Source organism: Calliopsis andreniformis, unplaced genomic scaffold (genome assembly GCF_051401765.1).
Source record: "Calliopsis andreniformis isolate RMS-2024a unplaced genomic scaffold, iyCalAndr_principal scaffold0048, whole genome shotgun sequence".
Taxonomy (NCBI): domain Eukaryota; kingdom Metazoa; phylum Arthropoda; class Insecta; order Hymenoptera; family Andrenidae; genus Calliopsis; species Calliopsis andreniformis.
Window position 1 is genome coordinate 4094952 of NW_027480457.1, and position 22302 is coordinate 4117253.

General features: G+C 37.4%; 1 protein-coding gene and 1 long non-coding RNA gene across 2 annotated transcripts in view; both read right to left on the reverse strand.

Moving 5' to 3' along the window:
• Positions 1–22302, reverse strand: part of LOC143187503 (uncharacterized) — a 124532-nt gene that overhangs the window by 11186 nt on the left and 91044 nt on the right. The gene's annotated exons all lie outside the window — the stretch shown is intronic.
• Positions 1922–16244, reverse strand: LOC143187542 (uncharacterized). The gene is made up of 7 exons (XR_013003220.1): positions 16160–16244; positions 15821–15993; positions 13473–13603; positions 13249–13372; positions 2587–2725; positions 2055–2451; positions 1922–1962 (listed from the first exon to the last, which is right to left on the reverse strand). It is a non-coding gene; the product is annotated as an uncharacterized LOC143187542 (long non-coding RNA).

Below are 22302 nucleotides of genomic sequence, written 5' to 3' on the forward strand. Positions count from 1 at the left end.
CGTTTATTATACTTTGGAAACAAAATTTTTGAACAAGTTTTATCTGAGGATAATGCAACTAAGATTTTGCTTCAATTGCTTATATGATCAAACGTATAATTGGGTAAAATTACGCAATCTTTCTATACAGGGAGATCCTTTCTCTTGGGGACTCAAAGACAGTGCCGTCACAAAAACGTCGCTGTCAGAACACCGTATTTATATGTACACTTCCTCGATTTTTGGTTAAGAAATACACAAGAGCATTTTGGGCCTCTTAGGTTACAATAGAGGCCAGCTGTTACATTTTACGTCGGTACTGTACTGCCTTTGAGATTCTCTAGCGAGAAGATTACCCTGTAATATTAGTGCGAAACAGGTAAGTCCGTGTCCGTATCGTCCGGTGCAGTTCGGTGGGTAAAAATATTGTTCCCTTGTTTTTGAATGGAGTAGTTCACACTTGGTCCGTTCTGAAAAGCGTAATAACGTTGACGACGATAGTTTTGCTTTCTGCCGAAGACCCGCAGAAGGCCTTTTGAAATCGGTCAAGGTAGACCTTTTTTATAACTCCGATAGTTTCTCGAGTCAAACGTGTAGAAACGTGCACTACGAGGGACGGTCATAAAAAGAAGCAGTGGGCTATCTTCTAATAAACATGCAGATACTAATGTATATTTCTCATTATATCTTCATGAAAGTGTCATTAATACATTCTTTGCATTTTCATGATGAAAATGATATCAAACATGGCATAATTCAGAATATTTTTAATAATTGTAATGAAAAATTTAGGTATTTCAGTAATTATATATAATGCCAATGCGACCGAGTACAAACGTTTTTACATAATATAATTACAGGCGGTGTGTCGCCAATCCAATCACATTTAGTCTTCAATGTTAGTCTTCAATGGATCCCTATCTTTACATACCATTTTTCTCTTCTAAACTTTTCAATTATCGCGACTGGATCAATTTCTTCTGTTTCGTCTATAATTGAAAAGTTTAGAAGAGAAAAATGGTATTGTTGCGAGCACCCGGTACACAGCCACGGCCAACTGGTGCTCGCGAGAAGAAGAATCGAAAATCGAAAGAGATCGATTAGAGTGACAGCTGTCAAGCTGTCACTTGAGACCGCGATCGCGAACGAACTAGATGTACGCGAAACTATCGGCCAAACAACTATATATCCAAGTGTAAATAAAGTGTATATAAAAATCAAATGCTCCGTGGAGTTCCTCGAGCGACAGTATGTAAAGATAGGGACCCACTGATGCAACTGCACAATGTCCACAGGCTCCTGAACCACTCAGTTAGGTCTATTTTTAAGACCAGCCTCGGAAGAATTACCAAGCGCGCAGTCAAGTCGTGTACGCGAATGCTAGATGCGCACGTCGAACCCAGAAAAACATCTATGCGTATTCTAAACATCTTTCTTTATGGACGTTGAGTCAGCTATTGGCAGTAGTCGAAACAAGGATTTCACACTCCATACTACTTAAGCTGACTCTAGCAAGTTGCTCTATTGCCTCTGCCGTTTGAATTTGCAGTCGACAAGAATGGACGATATTTCGTCGAATGGTATTCACTGAATCTTTGCTTGAAAATCGACAGATGTAATCCAAGGCCGTATGAATTTTCAGAAAGGTACTCTATGATGCAAGATCTCGGATTTGGTGCAATGCTAACTCTAAATACAAGTGTTCAAATAAGACGGTGGTATTCCGATTAGGTAATGAACAAGAAGGATATATTTCGTTTCTTGTGTCACAGCGACGTACGCTCTTAAAGGCCACCTTTTCCTCTTGCGCTTGTTTTTCTTCCACATTTTGCATCATGTGAGCACATATGCTACAACCTGCATGTACGGCACTGATATTTTTATAGTTTAACAAATCTAGTTTTGCCGGTAACACTTATCTATTGTTATCAATTACTGATACCTTATCGGTTGTTTTACTTTTACACTCTTCTTGATGTTCTACTGTACAGTGAACACATGTCAAAAATTAATAACAACCAACAAAAATAAAACTAACAACTATTATAATTTAAGTATTAGAAAGATTATAACACCTTGTCACAATAACTGTTGTCTCGTAGGGTGATTCGTTTGCTTCATAAACGTTATTTGTTTGGGCCATAAAGGAACGTGTTTGCATTTGCATCTTAAAACGGATTGTACTTCAGCTTATTTTCCAGTTTATAAGAACTAAAAAGGGTAACTTATTTTATAATAATTGCATTTTAAAATATCAGTGAGGTTTTAAGATAAGTTGGTAATAATATGAGACACTACATATTCTACGATTTTTTAAAAAAATTCCTGGATGCCGAGATCTGTAGCTGGTGTTACCGCTTCTCTAGCTTGTAAGTTGATCCCTTTTATCCTTTCTGTTACCTTCCATCCTTAAGAGCAAGTGTATTTCTCTTATTGACTTGGTAAGGCAGGTTCTATTATTTGTAGATAATCCTATGTCAAATTGTTAATATTTCCCGTGTTATTTTTACCAGTATAAGGGATTCTGATAACGATTCAGTATTACATGGGGCCTAATAAAATTGCAAGGTAGTGTAACTCCCTGTGGCTATGTCATTGCCTCCTTACCGAATCCTTTAATTCTTGCGCCGTCGCCATCATCTTCCTTTTTCTGACTACATCTTTGTCTCTATATTCTCCATCTATTCGCCATATGTTTCTTCATCTTCCTTTATCGCAATCACGTATTTATTTTTTATTCATTGTCCTATTAATTGTAAATCCCATTAACATTGTTGTATTCATTATTACATCATATATTATATATTTTCATTATAGTTAGACAAAATATAATGTATTTTATGCGTTATTTACCGAAAAACGTGCGTAAATAGAATAAGTCCGACATTAATTGCGAACTACTGCGTAAGTAGTAAATAGTAGTCAAATCGGGGTATATAAATAGCTGCGGAAGCAGCACGAGACACATTCCCTTCTGGTATCAAGTTTAGATCTATCTAGAAGTGTTGAGACTGCTCCTTAGAAGCAGAAACTGTTCCCTAGTGATCAAAGATAGTCGATGCTCTTTATGAGCCCAATGTTGACATAACCTACATGACAAGTGCATAATGTGATTTTAAGTAGAACCATACGAGTGACATCTTGGAGGTAACTGAAGTATTAAATTCGGTTAGACCTAGACCACTCCCCTAACGAATAGCGATCGTTCTATGAAGATTAGAAGTAAATAATGCTCCCTTGGAGATTATAATCTATGTCGGTCGTAAGCAAACAAATCACCTGTCAACAAATGCTAAAAGCCATTCTATGTTTGACAATATATCGAGACCGTTCCTAAAGGAATACTTTCTTCAATACAGCGATTGATAAAATAATAAAGCATTACGAAGACCTTACAGATGCTTTAGTAATCAGGCGTAGATTATTATTTCAGGAAGACTTTAAATCGCACGAAGGCTATAGCCATATACAGCATTGGCAGCGAGTAAGGAATACGAGATGAGATCCATCAAATCAGTTTTGTATGAATATCGAGGGTCCTCGCGTCCCGAATTGCATATTTTTCATTAGTAGGATGCGGAGTTTTATATATGCTCAATTATTCAACTAATATGTAGAAAATATGTAATATTATGTAGAATATATACACACAGTATTGTGGTATGTCAGCGAGTTGGTATGCTTGTCGATAATAATGATTGTTGCTAGATGAATGATTTCCGTGAATGAAGTGCAAATGAAAAGTGTTTAGGTGAATGTCGAAGACTTTCGTGTGACTGTTTAAATTGAGTGTCGAGTGTCAGAGGTTTCGAAGAATGTGTGGCATAGTTTAAGACCACAGATGCAAGGCTTGGGTGTGTGATGATGGCGTGAATCTTTAAGAAAATGAAGAGCGCATGGAATCAGGATCAGTTGTTGAATGCCTGTAGCCGAGTGTAGCTAAGAAACTTGTTTTGCTCCTATTTTTATATATTCAATATTCTTTAACCGTAAAGCACCATACACCTGTTTATTTCCCCTACAGTATAGTGCCAATAATTTTATATGTTTATCATCATACTTTGCGTTGCGAAAATATCAATAGTTTTTCTAAGATTCTCCTGGTAAAATAATATCGTTTACTGGAAAAACTTCATGCATAGGCTGAAAAAGATCATTTCACGTAACAAGACGTAACTGGTATGTACTTAAATTTGCATGCACTGTCTGGAATTTTTATAATTTTTAATATTGTTGCGAACACCAGATACATGAGCAAGGCCGGTCGAAGGAGACGTCTTCGGCGATCGATCAAGCGGAGTTGACTGACAACTGTCAACGTGAAAACGTCAAAATCGAAATGTCAAATCGAAATACAAAAACGCTGTGATTCCTTTGTAAATAAACTAGTTAAGTAAAGTAGAGTTAATCGTTATTACATCACCGCGACAGATGCGAACACGGGCCGCGTGTAGGAAGTCGCCGGCGACTCCCCAATTCGTAACAATATAATATCAAAACGAGGATTTTTCTGTAGAATACCATAAAATTCCTGTTGTAGTTTTTATCACGATGCCCAGACACATTTTTCATGTTTTTACAAAATTCAGTAATGATTTCTATCAACACGGTTAAAGACATTTTCTTCTGCTTATTAGAATATTACCTCTCCGTATTTTATTACTGTTGGACATCAAGGTCTTGTTCATTCTAGTTTCCTAGTTTTATGTATTTTTTCTTTATGTTCTTATGTTGGCAAGCGTGCTGTGTTCGGCTGTGGCGCTTGCGTATGGCTGTGGCGTGGGCCTTTTTGTATAAAAGAGAGTGAATTTTTGTTTGTGTTATCGCTGAGTCTAGCAAACGTTATTTTACTTCTTGTCGAAGATATTGTTTCTGTTTTGTTATTGTCACGGCCGTGTATTTTAAGGAACACCGAATAAATTGGTATTACATTGTTTTACTACGAAATACATTTTCAATAAGTTATGAAAGTATCAGATATAGATTATATTTAATGCTGAAAGTATAAGAAGTATAGCAAACGGGGAAAGTTTACGCCCAGCGGATGTACCTGATCAGAAGACATGGGACGATCAAAATGCAAGAGCAATGCTAATAATTTCCACAGCAATGGAATACAGCCAACTTCAATCAGTAATTTTTTGTACAAACGCTGCCGAAATCTGGAAGCGTTTGAAAACGTTACACGAGCAACAGTCATCCATTAACAGTCACACTAAAGCAACAGTTTTTTAGTTATAAAATGAGTTAAACAAATACCATTTCGCAGCACATAAGTAAGATTGAATCTATGACTCAAGCGCTGGTTGACGTTGACGAACCAGTTTCCGATGTCGACAAGATAGCTAAAGCGCTTGGAGGTTTACCAGCAAAATATGGTACGTTTGTCACTGCATGGGACTCATTTGACGAGAAGAAGCAATCATTTGAGAACATGACGGAAAGGTTACTAAAGGAAGAGCAACGCCTGACACAGGAAGATGAGCTAGCAACGACTTTTGCTGCAGTCAAGATAAAACCTTCAATACACAAAAATGGTGAATCAGAAGGGTTCAAAAGGAAAAAGGAAGTAATATGCTTCTTTTGTAATAGAAAGGGTCATTATAAAAGTGAATACAGAAGAAGAAGAGAATCAGCAAATGTTCAGAGTTTTCACAGGAATGACAAACATCACGCACTCTGTCTTACGCTTAAGAGTAACGTTAACCTGATTGGTGAAAGTGAATGGCTACCTGACAGCACAGCTTCAAGACATATGACTTCACATGAAGAATGGTTCAAGGAATTAACCATGTTCGGGGCCAAAGAGGTTGCAGTCCAGATTGGTGATAACTCATGTGTATATGCAAAAGGAATAGGAACTGTATGCGTTGAGGCCCTCATCAATGGTCAATGGGAACCAAGGACTCTCGAGAAGATCTTGTATGTACCAGAAGTAAAGAAAAATCTTTTTTCTATTGGTGCTGTAACAAATAGAGGATTAAATGTAACTTTCAATACTGGCAAAGTGACAATTCACAAAGGAAATACATTGATTTCTACAGATATTAAGCAATCTAACCAATGCTACAGAATGCTTTTCAGAACAAAGCTCATGAAACAAGCCAATGCAGCAACAACGAGTCAAATAATGTTATGGCATGAACGTTTAGGGCATATAAGTTTCACCGCCTTAAAGAAGATGGCAGATAAAGGTAATATACCGATTAAATTTGGTAGCACAGATGGCCTGTTTTGTGAATCGTGTCAGTATGGGAAGAGTCATCGAACTTCATTCAAAGAAGTGGAAAGAACAATGAATTTCAAGCCAGGAGAATATGTCTATTCAGACGTCTGTGAAAAGATGCCAGTCATATCTACGGGTGGTGCAGATTATTTTGTGCTTTTTAAGAATCGGGCCACAAGTTTTCGGTTTGTCTATTTTATTACACAGAAGAGTGACGTGTATTCTAAATTCTTGGAGTTTGAAAAACTTGTTCAACGTCAGACAGGGAATGCTGTCAAGGTCCTTAAATCTGATAATGGGAGAGAGTTCGTCAAACAATCATTCAAGGAATTCAGTCGTAAGAAAGGAATCATACACGAGACTACTGCACTTTACACCCCTGACCAAATGGAAAGGCAGAAAAGGATTTGAGGACAATTGTGGAGAGTGCAAGATCTATGTTATCAAGTAGCAAGTTAAATAAAGACCTATGGGCAGAAGCTGTTAACATTGCCGTGTATCTGTTAAATCGCCGGACAAATAGAACAGATGGTGAGGCAACACTTTTCGAAAAATGGACAGGAAAACCTCTTCAAACAAGCCAAGTTCAAGAAATAGTCGGAGAGTCCAATTCCGAAGAAAGAACCAATTTACCTGATGACACAGAAGCCAACACAGAAGAAAATTCAAATAGAAGCCGCTATAATTTGAGGGATCGCAGAAATATTGAACTACCATCACGTTACCAGTCGAACTTTGTTGCATGTGCAGCTATCATCGATGAACCAGAGAACTATGAAGAGGCGATTGCATGCAAGGAAAGGGACCATTGGATAACAGCGATGAAAAAAGGGATTAAATCTTTAGAAGAAAATCAAACATGGAGGCTGACGGAGCTACCACAAGGAAGATCTGCTATTGGATCTAAATGGGTTTTCAAATGCAAGTATGATTCAGAAGGTAGAATAGCGCGTTACAAAGCTAGACTATGCGCAAAAGGTTGTTCACAAAGACCTGGTATCGATTATGACGAAACCTTTTCACCGATTGTCAGGTATGATTCGTTAAGACTGTTATTAGCACTTGCGACAGCGAAAGACTTAGAAGTACTGCAATTTGACGTTGTATCCGCATTTCTAAATCGAAATCTCTCTGAAGACATATATATGCAACAACCTCAAGGTTTTGTTAAGACTGATAGTTCTTTAGTATGCAAACTACAGAAGAGTTTATATGGGCTTAAGCAATCATCCAGAGTATGGAACAATGAGTTTGTTGATTTTATATCAGTTTTCGGTTTTAAGCAATTAAAACTTAGACGCTTGTCTTATTGATATGGTCTTAAATGAGCTTAACTCGCGTTTTAAAATAACTAAAAAACCCCTAAGTTTATTTCTAGGCATGGAAATTAAACGAGACAGAAGCTCAAAGGAAATGTTCTTGATGCAAACCAATTATGTATCTAAAATCTTGAATAAGTTGAACATGGAAAATTGTAAAGCGAAGGCAATTCCGCTGGACCCAGGTATATTATTGAATTCGGATGAAGAAAACTTAGAAGTACCTTATCGCGAGGCGGGAGGTTGTTTGTTATTTTTGGTAAATATCTCACGTCCAGATATTGCCTTCTCTGTTAGTCAAGTAAGTAGATACTTAAACAATTGCAAATCGATACATTGGAAAGCAGTGAAACAAATAATTCGGTATCTTCAAGGTTCTAAGTTTAGTGGAATTAGATACAGTGGGAACAAATTCAAGTTGTCCGTTTTCTCAGATGCGGATTTTGCAGGAGACTTAGAAACAAGGCGCTCAACAAGTGGATATGTTGCTATGGTCTGTGGTGTATCAATAACATGGTCATCGCGTCAACAGAAATGTATTTCTCGATCAACCACCGAGTCCGAATACGTAGCGGCCTCAGACGCAGCACAAGAAATTATGTGGTTAAATGCTTTTATAAATGAATTAGTTGCGGAAACTGATCTACCGATACCTTTATATGTTGATAATTAGAGTGCTATTAAAGTTGCGAACGGGAGGGACTGTCATAAGCGTACTAAACACATAGATGTGAAATATCATTTCATTCGCAATTTAATAGAGGAAGGAATAATTAAACTTTTTTTCGTCTGTTCAGAGGAACAGTTAGCTGACATCTTCACTAAAGCTTTAACGCGATGCAAATTTTTGGCGAATAAATGCGAACTGATGCATGGTTTGAAATAGATAGAATGCACAAAAAGTGGGAATGTTGGATATCAATGTTTTGTTCATTCTAGTTTTCTAGTTTTATGTATTTTTTCATCATCACTGCTCTCTGCTCAGATTATAAGTAATTAATATTCCGTCGATATAGAACCTTGCGACAATTATCAGTTCATAGATTAATAAGAATCTATGTCATCAAAAGACTGAAGTTTGTATAATTACAACAATAGAATTAAGTACTGTAGTAAAACATTCAGGTTAATAAATCATTTCATGTTTTATTTTAAAGAGAAGTCGCAGTCTATGAAACTGATTTCTTAACCGCACGCCACACAAATCGTGCTCCCTGTTCACAAGTAAGCCGCTCTATCTGTAAACGTTTTATGTACTACGACGTACGGTTTGTTACACTTATAATAGTAAGACGTTCCATGTGTTGACACTCGTATAACGCCCCACGGCCTACTCCGTTATCATCTCACTCTATCTTACCTTATCTCCCCCTAACATTCGCCCCCCCCCCCCTTCCTCTCTCTCGCTCTATTTATTCTTCTCTCTTTCTAGTAATATTGACCTATTATACTCCATGTTCCTTTACAGATTTAGGCTTGCGCAGGTTTGCGTAACCTCTATGACAGGTGCACCAAGACGATTCTAAGTGCAGTGTGAGCAACATCTTGGAGGCAGCTGATGTACTAAGCCCTGTTGGATCGAGATCGCTCTCCTAGGGGTAGCGACCGTTCTAGCAAAGAAAAGTAATTGATGCTCCTTTAAGGTTATGGTTCGCACTTGCCATAAAGCAAACGAATCGCCTGTCAACAAGCACTAGAAGCCGTTCTCAGTCTAAAGGATATCCAGACCGCTACTGAAGAGTATTTTCTCGAGGGGAGCGACTGATATAACCTGGATAATGAAAGACTTACGGATGCTTAGACAATTCAAGCGAGGGTTAATTGATTCCCGAAGATTTGAGACCGCTCTGATGTTGTAGGCCACCTATAGCTTTGGCAGCAACCAGGGCATACGAAACAAGACCCTTTGCACACATGCACGCACACACACTTACCCTGCGTTCCGTCTAGAGGATCCTCAATCGTGATATGTTGGATATCCATCATCAATCTTATGTAAACGCCAGCGCATCCTTATCCACTTAGTCATTCCTTCCTAAATATTTTCCGCAACGGTTTAGTCATCACGCACCTTTGTCCCTTTTTCAGTTCCTTCCACGTTGTCCCTTCCCCACTCTTCTTTTACTCCATTTTCATATATATATATAAACTCCGAAAACCCGAAGTCAGACATAGAGATATAGAGAAACAGAAACCAGAGACAATCTTGGTTCGACATTGTTCAGACACTAACATTCAGGACGAATAAACCCCTAGTTAAGTTAAAAAAAGAGGGTGCTGTATTACTCCTAATCCGGAATCCAACAGATATATATATCATATATATATATATATATATATATATATCAATCAATTAAACGCTGGCAATGCGACGCCTGTTCAAACCACTCCTGCCTTTCCATATATGAGCATTAGAGACGCTGCTGACACAGTTCCTTCTTTTGACGGTAGAAATTTAGCCGTGTATCAATTTGCAGAAAGCTGTCGCAGCGCTAATCGAATAATTGCTCCAAACGTTGAGTACGGATTGGTGCAACTAATAAAAAATAAACGCTTTGGACAAGCTTCAAGAGTAATTTTAAGTGGCGACTATATTACTGTTGATGACCTCATTTTCGTACTCAGCTCACGTTTTACTCCATTAAATTCTTCAATACAATTATATGGCGACATGTCTAAAATTGCTCAAATGCCAAACGAAGTTGTTATAGATTATAGCAGTCGCGTTTCTAACATCTTACTACAAATAAAAAATTGTACCGAGATCGAGGTACCCAATCACACTGTGCAATACAATGCAACTGCGGAGATCAATGCTATCAAGGCTTTCTTAACAGGATCAAAGCTAGAGATATTCTCCCCTATGCGACACTCTGACAATAGTAGCCTCGATGTAACTATTAGTATAGCCATTAGAGCAGAGGCCGAGCATGACGAAAACCAAATCCGTATTCGAATGGCGGAAGGTCTCGTTCAAAGTGCTCGATGCACGAATTGTTTCGACTACGGGCACAATGCAAACACCTATAGTAGCCAGTCTATGGGAAGACAAGAGCAAGTTTTTCGAGTAGATTGGCAAATAAAGCATTGCCAGTTTTGTCAGAGGAAAGTGCATAAGATCCAAGAATGCTAAAGTCTAAATCGTCCTAGAAGAAATTCCCAACCAGCAGATTTTCCTACACGAAAATTCTGCAAATTTAAGGGACACAGAATTGAGCAATGCAGAAAGAAGAAGTGAGGGTACATAAAAGTAAAAGTTCTAAATACGGAAATCACCTTCCATATCGACGAAAATCCTCCCATATCACTTGAATTGAATTTTCAGGAAGTAACAACGCTACCATCGATTACATCAAATCTGGAATTATGATAAGGAGTGATGTCTTACCTATTGCGAATCCAAAAACTATTACAATTCCTGCAAGAACAAGAAGCCAAATCTATGTATTTTTTGCTAAGCTACAAGCAACCACAAGGTACATTCCCAGAATGAATATGCACCCCAACGTCTATATGGGAAATGCGGTAGTAACCAACTACAACGGGACCGCCTATCTCTTCGCTATTAACTCCTCAACTGAAGATATCAAAATTCCAGTGCCCATGGTTGAGTTACAACCTTTCGAAGAGGTACCTTCAGTTGAAAATTCCCCGGGAAAACATGAAGACCCACGTCGATCTTACAAGGTACTCCAACACATGCGTCTGAATCAGCTTAACCCTGAAGAAAAAGTCAGTGTGAAACTCTTGATAAAGCAATATGCAGATGGATTTTTACTTCCTGCAGAAGAGCTACAAGCCACAAATAAGGTGTACCACAGAATAATTACTGAGAATGAAGTCCCCATACACGTCAAACAATACCATTGTCCCCAGATACACAAGGAGGAGATCAAAAATCAAGTGAATGACCTTCTTGAAAAAGGAATAATTAGATCCTCTTCGTCCCCGTACAATTCCCCCGTCTGGAGCGTTCCGAAGAAAGCAGATATCCAAGGGGAAAAGAAGTAGAGAATGGTTATCGACTTCAGAAAACTTAACAAAATAAGCATGGGAGACGGTCATCCACTACCGAATATTCCGGATATACGAGATCAGTTAGGAAGTGCCAAATACTTCTCTGTATTTCATTTAGCTTCCGGCTTTCACCAAATACCCATGTACCCTGAGGACCGGCACAAAACTGCCTTCTCCACCCCTTTCGGACACTACGAATACGAACGAATACACTTTCGACTAAAGAATTCCCTGCAACCTTTCAGAGGCTAATGTCTGAAGTCCTAATAGGCTTACAAGGAGTAGAACTATTAGTATATGTTGACCACATTGTCCTCTATGCGAGTTCACTCGCTGAACATGCAATTAAATTCAAGAAATTAATGAAACTCTTAGACGATGCCAACCTCTCCTTACAACCAGAAACATGCGAGTTCTTGAAGAAAGAAGTCGCATATGTGGACATATAATAAGCGAAAACTTCTTTTGAATTTCCAAAACACAGAAAAATGTGAAACTGTTTTTGGGACTATGCAGATACTATCGGCGATTCATCAAGGATTTCTCTAAAATTGCCAGACCCCTAACAAACTTAAAGAAAAAAAAGATTATAGCTTCGAATGGACAGGAAACCAGAAGAGAGCATTCGAAATTTTACGAGAGGTCCATTGTAAAGAGCCCATCTTACAATACCCTGATTTTAATAAAACATTCAACATCACGACTAATGCATCTGGCTTTGCTGTAGGTGCTGTACTCAGCCAGGGAGAAATTGGCAAGGACCTTCCCATAGCATATGCATCCAGAGTCCTGAACGACGTCCAAACACGAATTACTGGCAGTAGTGTACGCTGTACATCATTTCAAGCCTTATGTATACGGTAAGAAATTCCTCCTCATTACGGACCACAAACCACTAGAATGGCTACAAAATCTAGATAATCCAACGTCACGACTAATGCGTTGGAAACTAAAACTAGCCGAGTATGACTTCCAAATCATCTATAAACCCGGCAAATTTAATAAAAACGCTGACGCCCTATCCAGAAATCCAACCTCACTTCCCTTCTATGCAAAACGAGCAATCCCCCACTCAAGTTCAGATTCGAATGAATTCAAGAGGAATAAAGAATTTCATTACTACAAAACCTGTCAGAGATCAACCTCCGACTCCAGCTCTGACGCTGAAGACTACAAGAGGAAGAAAGTATATCACCAATTCCCAACACGCCAGAGAAGCGCGACAACCTCAGCATCTGGGAACTCATCCCCAAAGAAACAAGCAAAAATATATTCATGTGATACGGATTATGAAACAGAGGTAGAAGTCAGTGGGAAAAAGAAATTGGAAAGGAAAAAGGACTACAAAACTTCCGCTCCCAACTAACCTGAACCCAAAAAACGTACAATCCAAGTAGAAGTTCATGAAGCCTCAAAATCTCCTCCTTTCCAACCCCCTGTTACACCTACTCCCCCTAAGCATATCCAGAAACCAGAATCCATAAACTGGAATGAAATTATGGAAACTGATGAGGAAATGATAGTCCCTGAACACAAATTCGGAGATCCACAAAAAATAGATTTGGGTTCTAAAACTAGTAGTTGTACAAGTTCCAGCGACGCAACACTTATCGCACCTAGAATGGAACCAATATCAGACTCTAGCGATACATTAACAGCCCCCATATCCCCTATAAGAATCAGCAAGAGAGAACAGAGAATACTTACCCCCGGGTCATATCCTCAAGTCAACGGACCAGTGCATGAGAAACCAATAAAAGAAATGCAGAGGAAACCAAAAATTGTTAGTAACGGGCCTGTAGGATTTAACACTGAAGAGTCCAATGATCACCTATGGATGAGGAAGGAGAAAATAATAATATTCATTAATGAGGATGGTAAGCCATTACGAACATTGGGATAAGAATTAATAAGACAGAAAAAAATCAAACCATGCGAACCACAGCAAGCAGGACAAATAGTAGAATTAAGAAGAGGCAGAAACATTGTCTTCGAGATAGTCACTAACAGCAGTCCCTCAGAAGGAGCCCTCCATAAAGCGTTGAAATCATGAAAAATCAAGCTGTAACAGGGAAACATAATGCAGGCATACCTGTTAGGAGAAAAAGGAAGAATTCCATGGAATAAATTACAAAATTTAGTTGAATTAAATTTTTTGCAAACAAATGTTAAGTTTATTTTTTGTGAAGGTATCATTCGGATTCCCCCACAGCAAGACCACCTGCAAATCATGAAGGAGAATCATAAATCTCCAACAGGAGGCCACAAAGGCAATAAGAAAACTTACCATTGCATTAAAAGTCAATCTTACTAGAAAAACATGAAATACAATATCACATAGTTGCAATGTCAAAGAAAGAAATTAGTTAGAGTAAAAAACAAGGAACCCATAATAATAACAGGTACACCTGTGGATGCATTTGATAAAATCTCTATGCATATCTTAGGACCACTTCCGTACACAGAAAGAAATCAGTTATATTCTGACAATTCAAGATAAACTCGCAAAATACTCTCTTGCAGTCCCATTAATGGTGACCATATCCTAAGACCTTGCTAAAGCGTTCACCGAACACTTTATATGCAAATTTGGTAGCCCAAAAGCAATACTCACCGACCAGGGCACTAATTTCGCAGGATCTCTTATAAAGAAATTTGCACAAACTCTCGACATCAAGCAATATCGAACTTCCACTTTCCACCCTTAATCAAATGGATCTATCAAAAGAAGTTATCATGTTCTCATTGAGTACGTGAACCATTATGTATCTAAAGAGAAACAATGGGATTTATGGTTGCTCCAAGCAATGTTTTCGTATAACACTAGCACACACGAGGGAACAACGTTCTCACCGCACGATCTAGTTTTCGGCAGAAAAGCGCGCTTACCCTTAAGTATTCCTTGAAATGATAATCTAGGCTCTTACTCAGATTACACTGTACAACAGACATCTTATAGATTTTTATGCGCTGAATACGAATCTGCAATCCGTTAGTCGCCATCATCCTCAGTTTTCGAAAAAATCGATTTTGAAAATAAACGCAATTGTTAAACTTTGAACAATTATTGTGTTTAAACGGTATAGTTATTCAGTTAATTTTTATGTCATTATTCTATGGACATTCTCGAACAGTTGAGTACCGCTGACGGTGCCGTACGTTTTACCAAACTATTTCGTTTCTGTATTGAAAAGAAAATGGGACTTACAATTTCTGTCGATGCTTTCCGAAGGAAAAATGTCTTCTGCATCGCGTGATGGGGTCAGATTTTCTCCTAGACCTGTAGTTTTTTAAATAAATTGAAAAATATCTGCCAAAATTGGTGCATTTCGGGTGTCCTTTTGCCTTTGATCTTTGTTTAAACATATTTAAATGTTTATAACCCAGTAATAATGTGTATCATTTTATTCGAGAATGTCCATAGAATAATCTGACATAAAAATTAATTGAATAACTATTACCGTTTAAACACAATAATTGTTCAAAGTTTAAAAATTGCGTTTATCTTCAAAATCGATTTTTTCGAAAACTGAGGGTGATGGCGACTAACGGATTGCAGATTCGTATTCAGCACATAAAAACCTATAAGAAACGACTATTGAATGTTACAAGTCCGAAAAAAAGTTAAAATTTGTTGTACAGTGTTATGTAGACAATATGATTTGTAAATCACATTCCCTCCGAGAATTGGCACTAGCCAATCTCGAACAATCAAAGCATAGACAAAAATACTACTATGACAGAAAAATTCACCCTAATATCTACAAAGTTAGAAATTATGTAATGCTCCTTAATCCGCGACGCGACGAACTAACATAAGTAGTGAATACAGAGAGCCTTACCGGATCATTGTAATTCTAGAGAATAATAATGTAAGAATCTCTACTGAACCGAAAAAATTTAAGGTGGTCCATATTACAGGATTAAGAAAGCCTATCTATTCTCAAATGCATATATTAAAATAAAATAAGCAGCCATTTCCGCCGCCATAGCGTAACAGCAAGGAAACGCAACAAGTTGCAGTAATGTCTAGGCAAAACAAAAGAGCAATGAACCGTAAGTACAGCACATATAGAAGGGAAACAACGGAAAATATTAAAGTATCCTGTGCTGATTAGAAACATCCTGTATGTCCTAGTGTATAAAATTTATATTTAACCGCATGACACACGAATGAGACTCCCTGATCGTATGTAAGCTACTCTATTTATGAACATTCTATGCGCAACGAGCTATGTCATTACAATGTTATAAAGAGATTTAAAAAATTCATTCCTACCTGCCGCTATTCGAACGAATGTTCTTGGGCAATTGTTAAATGTAACTGATACGACGATCTCGTCTGCTTCTAATCAACTGCAAGTTCTGTACTATTCTCTTGTCACGTTTCCAGTTTTTGTGAAGACATCCATAAGATTCTTCATTGGAGAAAGGCTTCGATTGATCTGGACGCTGTTCGTGAAATTTTTTACTTATTTCATCATATGTTAGATAACTACTACTGCGTAATAAAATTATAAAAACTCTTGTTACAATAGCTAGGTTTTGGTACATTTAAACTATTTGCTTGATTGTCTCTGCCTTGTCTCTTGTCTCAGCCATGTATAGGAAATTTTACCTTGTAGCCTTATTGATCAACATCAAGATGAACTAATTGTCCAATCGTGTTGAACATGCTACAAGCGGACAGGCCGCAACGTGCGAACGAACTGCGACATGTTACGAATAAAAATCCACCGTTCAGATCTACCAATCTATGGCAGAATTAATTTCGACAGGCGGCTCAGGGTCACTCAGCCCCTCACGCGCCTTTCTGGTGGGACAGAGGAGTGAGCTCACGGATATTCCACACGCGCGGCAAGTGCGTCCGCGTGCACGGGGAACTGAGCTGCCTGTTGAAATTAATTCTACCATAGTATGTTATCTCTCACATGATTCTGTCTTTGCTGAAGCGGGGATAAACCTCAGGTAATCGGTTCGCGTAGCTGAAACGCAAATACGACGTCAGTCTTAATTTGGTCGCCCTTAGACGACTGGCCAGTACTTGAATAACTTTCAAAAATTACTATAAACTACAAGTTTACTGTAACATTTGTGAAGGTGTACATTCGCTTGTAAAACTTTACGTTTATTCATTTCTCACTTCCACTGTAACAAATATATAATATCGAATATAATCATTCATCATGTTGAATAATAATCTAAAAATATTCGTAGCTAAATGTGGAACAACAATGGATTATTTGACATAGATAATGACTCAATCTTTCGATGTCAGCTAGAAATGGAAGATCAGAGACGTTGCGGGTGGATGTCTTTGTAGAGCAAAATCTGACTGCATGGCTAAGGAACAAGATAATCTGTGATGACGTGAGATTATGTAATTCTTTAATTTTTAATTGTGTGAATGATGGTATTGACACAATGTAATTTAGTTTGTATATCCCGCGGCGAACTAATTGATAGCAGCGCCGTGTGTGGAAGAATAGACATTCTTTTGTTTCTTTTCATGTGTGTTGAACTTCCTGTTCTATGGAAATATATCCGTTTTGCTAAACTGCAGATCACGTGTAATTACTTATATAAATAAGGTATGTTTAATACACCATAACTATCAAGGTTATGGGCCCAGGAACTGCTTTAAATGTGGAAATCAAACCAAATATAAACTGGTTCTAAAACAAAAGCTGCAATATGTAAGTAATCAGCTATATAAGAATAAGTAAGGTTATGTGCGCATTCGCCACGTGGAGCTTGATGAATGAAGAAAATTGTATTGAATAAAATAAAAATTAGTTCAACAAAATGGCCTCACAAATACAATTGACTGATAGAATAGACAAGTTGGACGAGTCAAATTATCGTTCATGGAAATTTAACATGAAAATGGCACTAGTGCAAAGAGGGTTATGGCAACACGTGACGGGCGATGCGACAAGACCAGCAGATAACGAAAATGAGGCTGAGCAATATGATCGAGAGGAAGAAAAGGCTCTGGCGGCAATTGCATTGAGTGTCGAATCTGACCAGCAAGTGCACATATTAAATTGCACCAAAGCATCCGAGGCATGGGACGCATTAAAGAAGGTATTTGAACCAAAGTCTCGACCCAGAATTTTGCAATTAAAGAAGCAAATGGTTCACATCAAATTGGAACCTGATGAGTCGATGACTGCATATTTGGGAAGAATAAGAACATGCAGTGATAGTCTAAAGGAGGCTGGGCATGAAGTTAAAGATGAGGACTTGGCTTATTCAATGTTGAATGGATTACCAGACAACTACGAGGGAATTGTAATGGCCCTTGCAAACTTAGACGACAGCAAGTTTAAATCATCTGAAATAAAAGGTATTCTGCTGAGTGAATATGAAAGACGAATGGCAAAAGAAATGGATGGAGCCAATGGACAGAAGGAAGCGTATCACCAAACCAAACAGACGATGCATCAGGGACCTCAACCCAAAAAGGACGACAGGAAATGTTTCAAATGTGGAAAGCAAGGATCATTTTGTAAAATGATCTTTATTATTTTAATTAATTTAAAATAAGTATATAAAAAATTTTATAATATAAAATCATAAAAAAAATAAAAAAAAATTTATTCTATAACTTTAAAATAATTAAAAACAAATTTTAATTAATAATAAAATATTATTAAATTAGAAAATAAGAAAAAGATTCAATAAAAGGGTACATTAATAAATAATTAAATTTATAAATTAATAAGAATTTTAATTTTATAAATGGCAGTACTGCAAGGTACTGCAGAACGTCAAATGTAAAAACGCACTGGAAACCACAAGCGTCTACCACACGTAAACACAGAGATGCGTTTCTACTAGAGGTAAATAATACTCAATTTGATGAATGTTGGTTACTAGACAGCGGGGCAACTCACCATATATGTAAATATAGAGAATGGTTCAGTAGTTATAAGCCAATCGCGACCGAGACAATTTACTCCGCGGATAGTCACACAAAGAATGATTTGAAGGCGATAGGAATTGGCGATATTAATATAGAAACTTGCGTAAATAATAATATATTTAGTTTAACATTACAGAATGTATACCATGTACCTAATGTAAGAAGAAACCTACTATCGGTGTCTCAAATAGAAAATAAAGGTAAGAAATTAACTTTCAATGATGGGAAAGTAAAAATAATTAATAAAAAGACAAAATTGGTAGTGGGGGAAGCTTACAATAGGAATGGGTTATACATTGTGAAAACTGAAAAAATAGGGAGTGAGTCGATTCCGGCAGAAGCACATGTAGTTACAGACAGAGTAAGTAATAGCCAAATATGGCATCAAAGATTTTGCCACGTGAATATGAGAAGTATTAAAGAATTGTCTACAAAGAATTTAGTTAGAGGCATGGAGAATGTAAAAGTAGAAGATGTTCACTGCAATGGTTGTTGTATTGGTAAATCCACGAAAGCTCCATGTAAACAAATTGAACATAAGACATCTAAAAATGTGCTGGAATTGATCCATTCGGATTTGTGTGGCCCTATGCCAGTCAAATCGATAGGAGGATCTAAATATTTCCTTACATTTACTGATGATTATTCGAGAAAGACCGTTGTATATTGTATCAAAAGTAAAGATGAAGTAGCGAGTTACGTGCGAAAATATATAGTTCGAGTAGAACGTGAGACAGATCGTAAAGTCAAAAGAGTTAGAACTGATAATGGGTTAGAATTTTGTAATAAAGATTTAAATTCACTGTTTGATGACTTAGGGATTAGGCACGAACGAACGAACACATATACACCGCAAATGAACGGAATCGCAGAAAGAATCAATCGAACATTAATGAACTTAGTGCGATCGATGTGAAAAACTGCACAATTACCAGATAGGTTCTGGGCTGAAGCGTTGTTAACTGCGTGTTACATAAAAAACAGAGTCACACACTCTTCGATTGACGATCGTGTTCCGGAGGCTATATGGACAGGTAACATACCTAGTGTAAAGCATTTGAGAGCATATGGATGCTTAGCATATGCACATGTATTAAAACAAAGTAGACACAAACTTGAGTCAAGAGCAAAAGAATGTATACTTGTGGGCTACTCAAATCAAACAAGGGATTATAGGCTATGGGATCCTAAGATGGATGACATAATACAAACAAAACATGTAGAATTTGTAGAAAATATATGTGGATTCGAGTACATTAAACAAAAGAGAACATATGGTATTATTCTTGATGACAGACAAATCGTAGAAGAAAGTTTAGAAAACGAAGAAACGGATGTCAAACCAAATAATAGTGAAGAACCCGAAGAAGACAGTCCACAAATAATTATAAAGACGATAGTAGAGCCTAATGACCGCGAACTTATTAAAACTACCAGTCCATATAATCTTCGAGACACCAAATCACGTAGAAATGTTGCACCAACTACGTCGAAACGCGCAAAAGTAAACAGAAACTCAGGGGGGCGTAAAGACATATTTAAAAACGTAGAAGTCAATTTAACAGAAGTAATAGAGCCTGTAACATATGAACAAGCTATAGCTTCACCACAATGTGATAAATGGGTGGCAGCTATGGAGGAAGAACTCGACAATCTAGAAAGTAGAGACACATGGGATATAATAGATAAAACTGAAAATATTAAATGTATAGGTAGTAAATGGGTTTATAAAATAAAGACAGATTCAAATGGAAAGGTAATAAAATACAAAGCGAGACTAGTAGCGCAAGGGTATGCACAAAAGAAAGACGTAGACTACTTTGAATCATACGCACCAGTGGCAAATATTTCAACTATTAGATTACTATTAGCAATATCGATGTACTTAGGTTGGATGGTGCATCACCTAGATGTGAAAAGTGCCTATTTGTATGGCGAACTTACCGAAGACATTTATATGAGATTACCTCAGGGATATGATGTACAGAATACAAAAGTTGCAAAACTAAAAAAACCAATTTACGGGTTAAAACAGTCCGGTCGAAACTGGAATAATACTATTGACACGTTCCTCACCAGGAATGGATTTCAAAGACTGAAGAGTAACAATTGCATATATACCTGCGATAATGATGTGATATTAACCATTTATGTAGACGACATAGTATTATTTGTTAAAAGTGTAGATAAATTAGAACGGGTTAAGTCGATGTTGATGTCTCAGTACGATATGAGAGATTTAGGGACTGTATCATACTTATTAGGTATAAAAGTAGATCATAGCGAACGAACGATGAGACTGTCACAAAAGTTATATATAGAAAAGTTGATAAGTGAATACAACTTAGAGAATTGTAAGACGCATAACACTCCTGTAGATTTAGGCATAAAGCTGTCGAAGCTAGATAGTCCCTCATCCGAAACTGAGAAGGATGAAATGAAAGATATACCATATAGAAGACTGATAGGTTCGTTAATGTACGTAGCACTGGCGACGCGACCAGATATATTATATATCGCCACAAAATTGTCACAATTTGTATCGAATCCGGGAAGATTGCATTAGATACAAGCAAAACGAGTTATAAAATATTTGGCTAGAACAAAAGAGAAAGCGTTAACGTACAGCAAAGGTGATAACGTAATAGAGATATTTAGCGATGCAGATTGGGCATCCGACTTAGATGATAGACACTCTTATAGTGGAATGGTAATGTTTTTGGGAGGAAACGCTGTTTCCTGGAAGTCAAATAAACAAACATCAATATCTACTTCTACAATGGAAGCAGAATATGTAACTTTAGCGAGCGCCGTGAAAGAAATTATGAACGTAAATATGATATTCGAAGAATTGCGAAAATTACTTAACATTGACACACCATGTAAACCACATGTCCTCAGATGTGACAATAAATCGGCAATAGATTTCACAGTAAATAGAATCGAAAGATCGAGATCCAAACATATTGATATCGCACATCACATAACGCGAGAAAAATATGAAGAGTAAGAGAAAAATATATATATCATATATATATATGATATGTGTGTGTATATATATATATATGAAAATAAAAATTGTGTCAATAGTGGGGGATTGATGGTATTGACACAATGTAATTTTAGTTTGTACATCCCGCGGCGAACTAATTGATAGCAGCGCCGTGTGTGGAAGAATAGACATTCTTTTGTTTCTTTTCATGTGTGTTGAACTTCCTGTTCTATGGAAATATATCCGTTTTGTTAAACTGCAGATAACGTGTAATTACTTATATAAATAAGGTATGTTTAATACACCATAACTATCAGTGAAACGCGAGGACATTGTATGAGACACGAAAAACCGATCGAGGTGAGAAATTTCAGAGACGATGACGTCGTAGAATACAACCATGAGCTCTAATGGACCAATGTTGTGAACTGATGATACATTAGGCTGAGGTAAATAATATCTTCCTGCTTTCCTGTAGAAAAAGCAACCTATCCATATTATGACGAGAAATATCTTTTGCCCTTTAAGCGGACTTTACATGATGAGACTTGCTTCGAGGTATACCTCGTCACAAGCAATGGGTTTGAGGTTACTTGGAATTATTTCAAATTTCATGCCTTTTTCGAAGATCCATTCAGAGTCAAAATGATTCAAAGTGGTCTGGTCACATCATTTATCGCTAGGTATGGCTCAAGTTAAGTTCCCTCCTGTAGAGCCCGCTTTATAAGCGTCTTTCGTTTTTGCAAAGCGTGTTTTAGATTCTTTCATGTGGACGTTTTTTTCTATCGAGGTCTCAGATTGAGCATTGTCAAATCAGCATAGCAGCCAATGATTGTAGCAG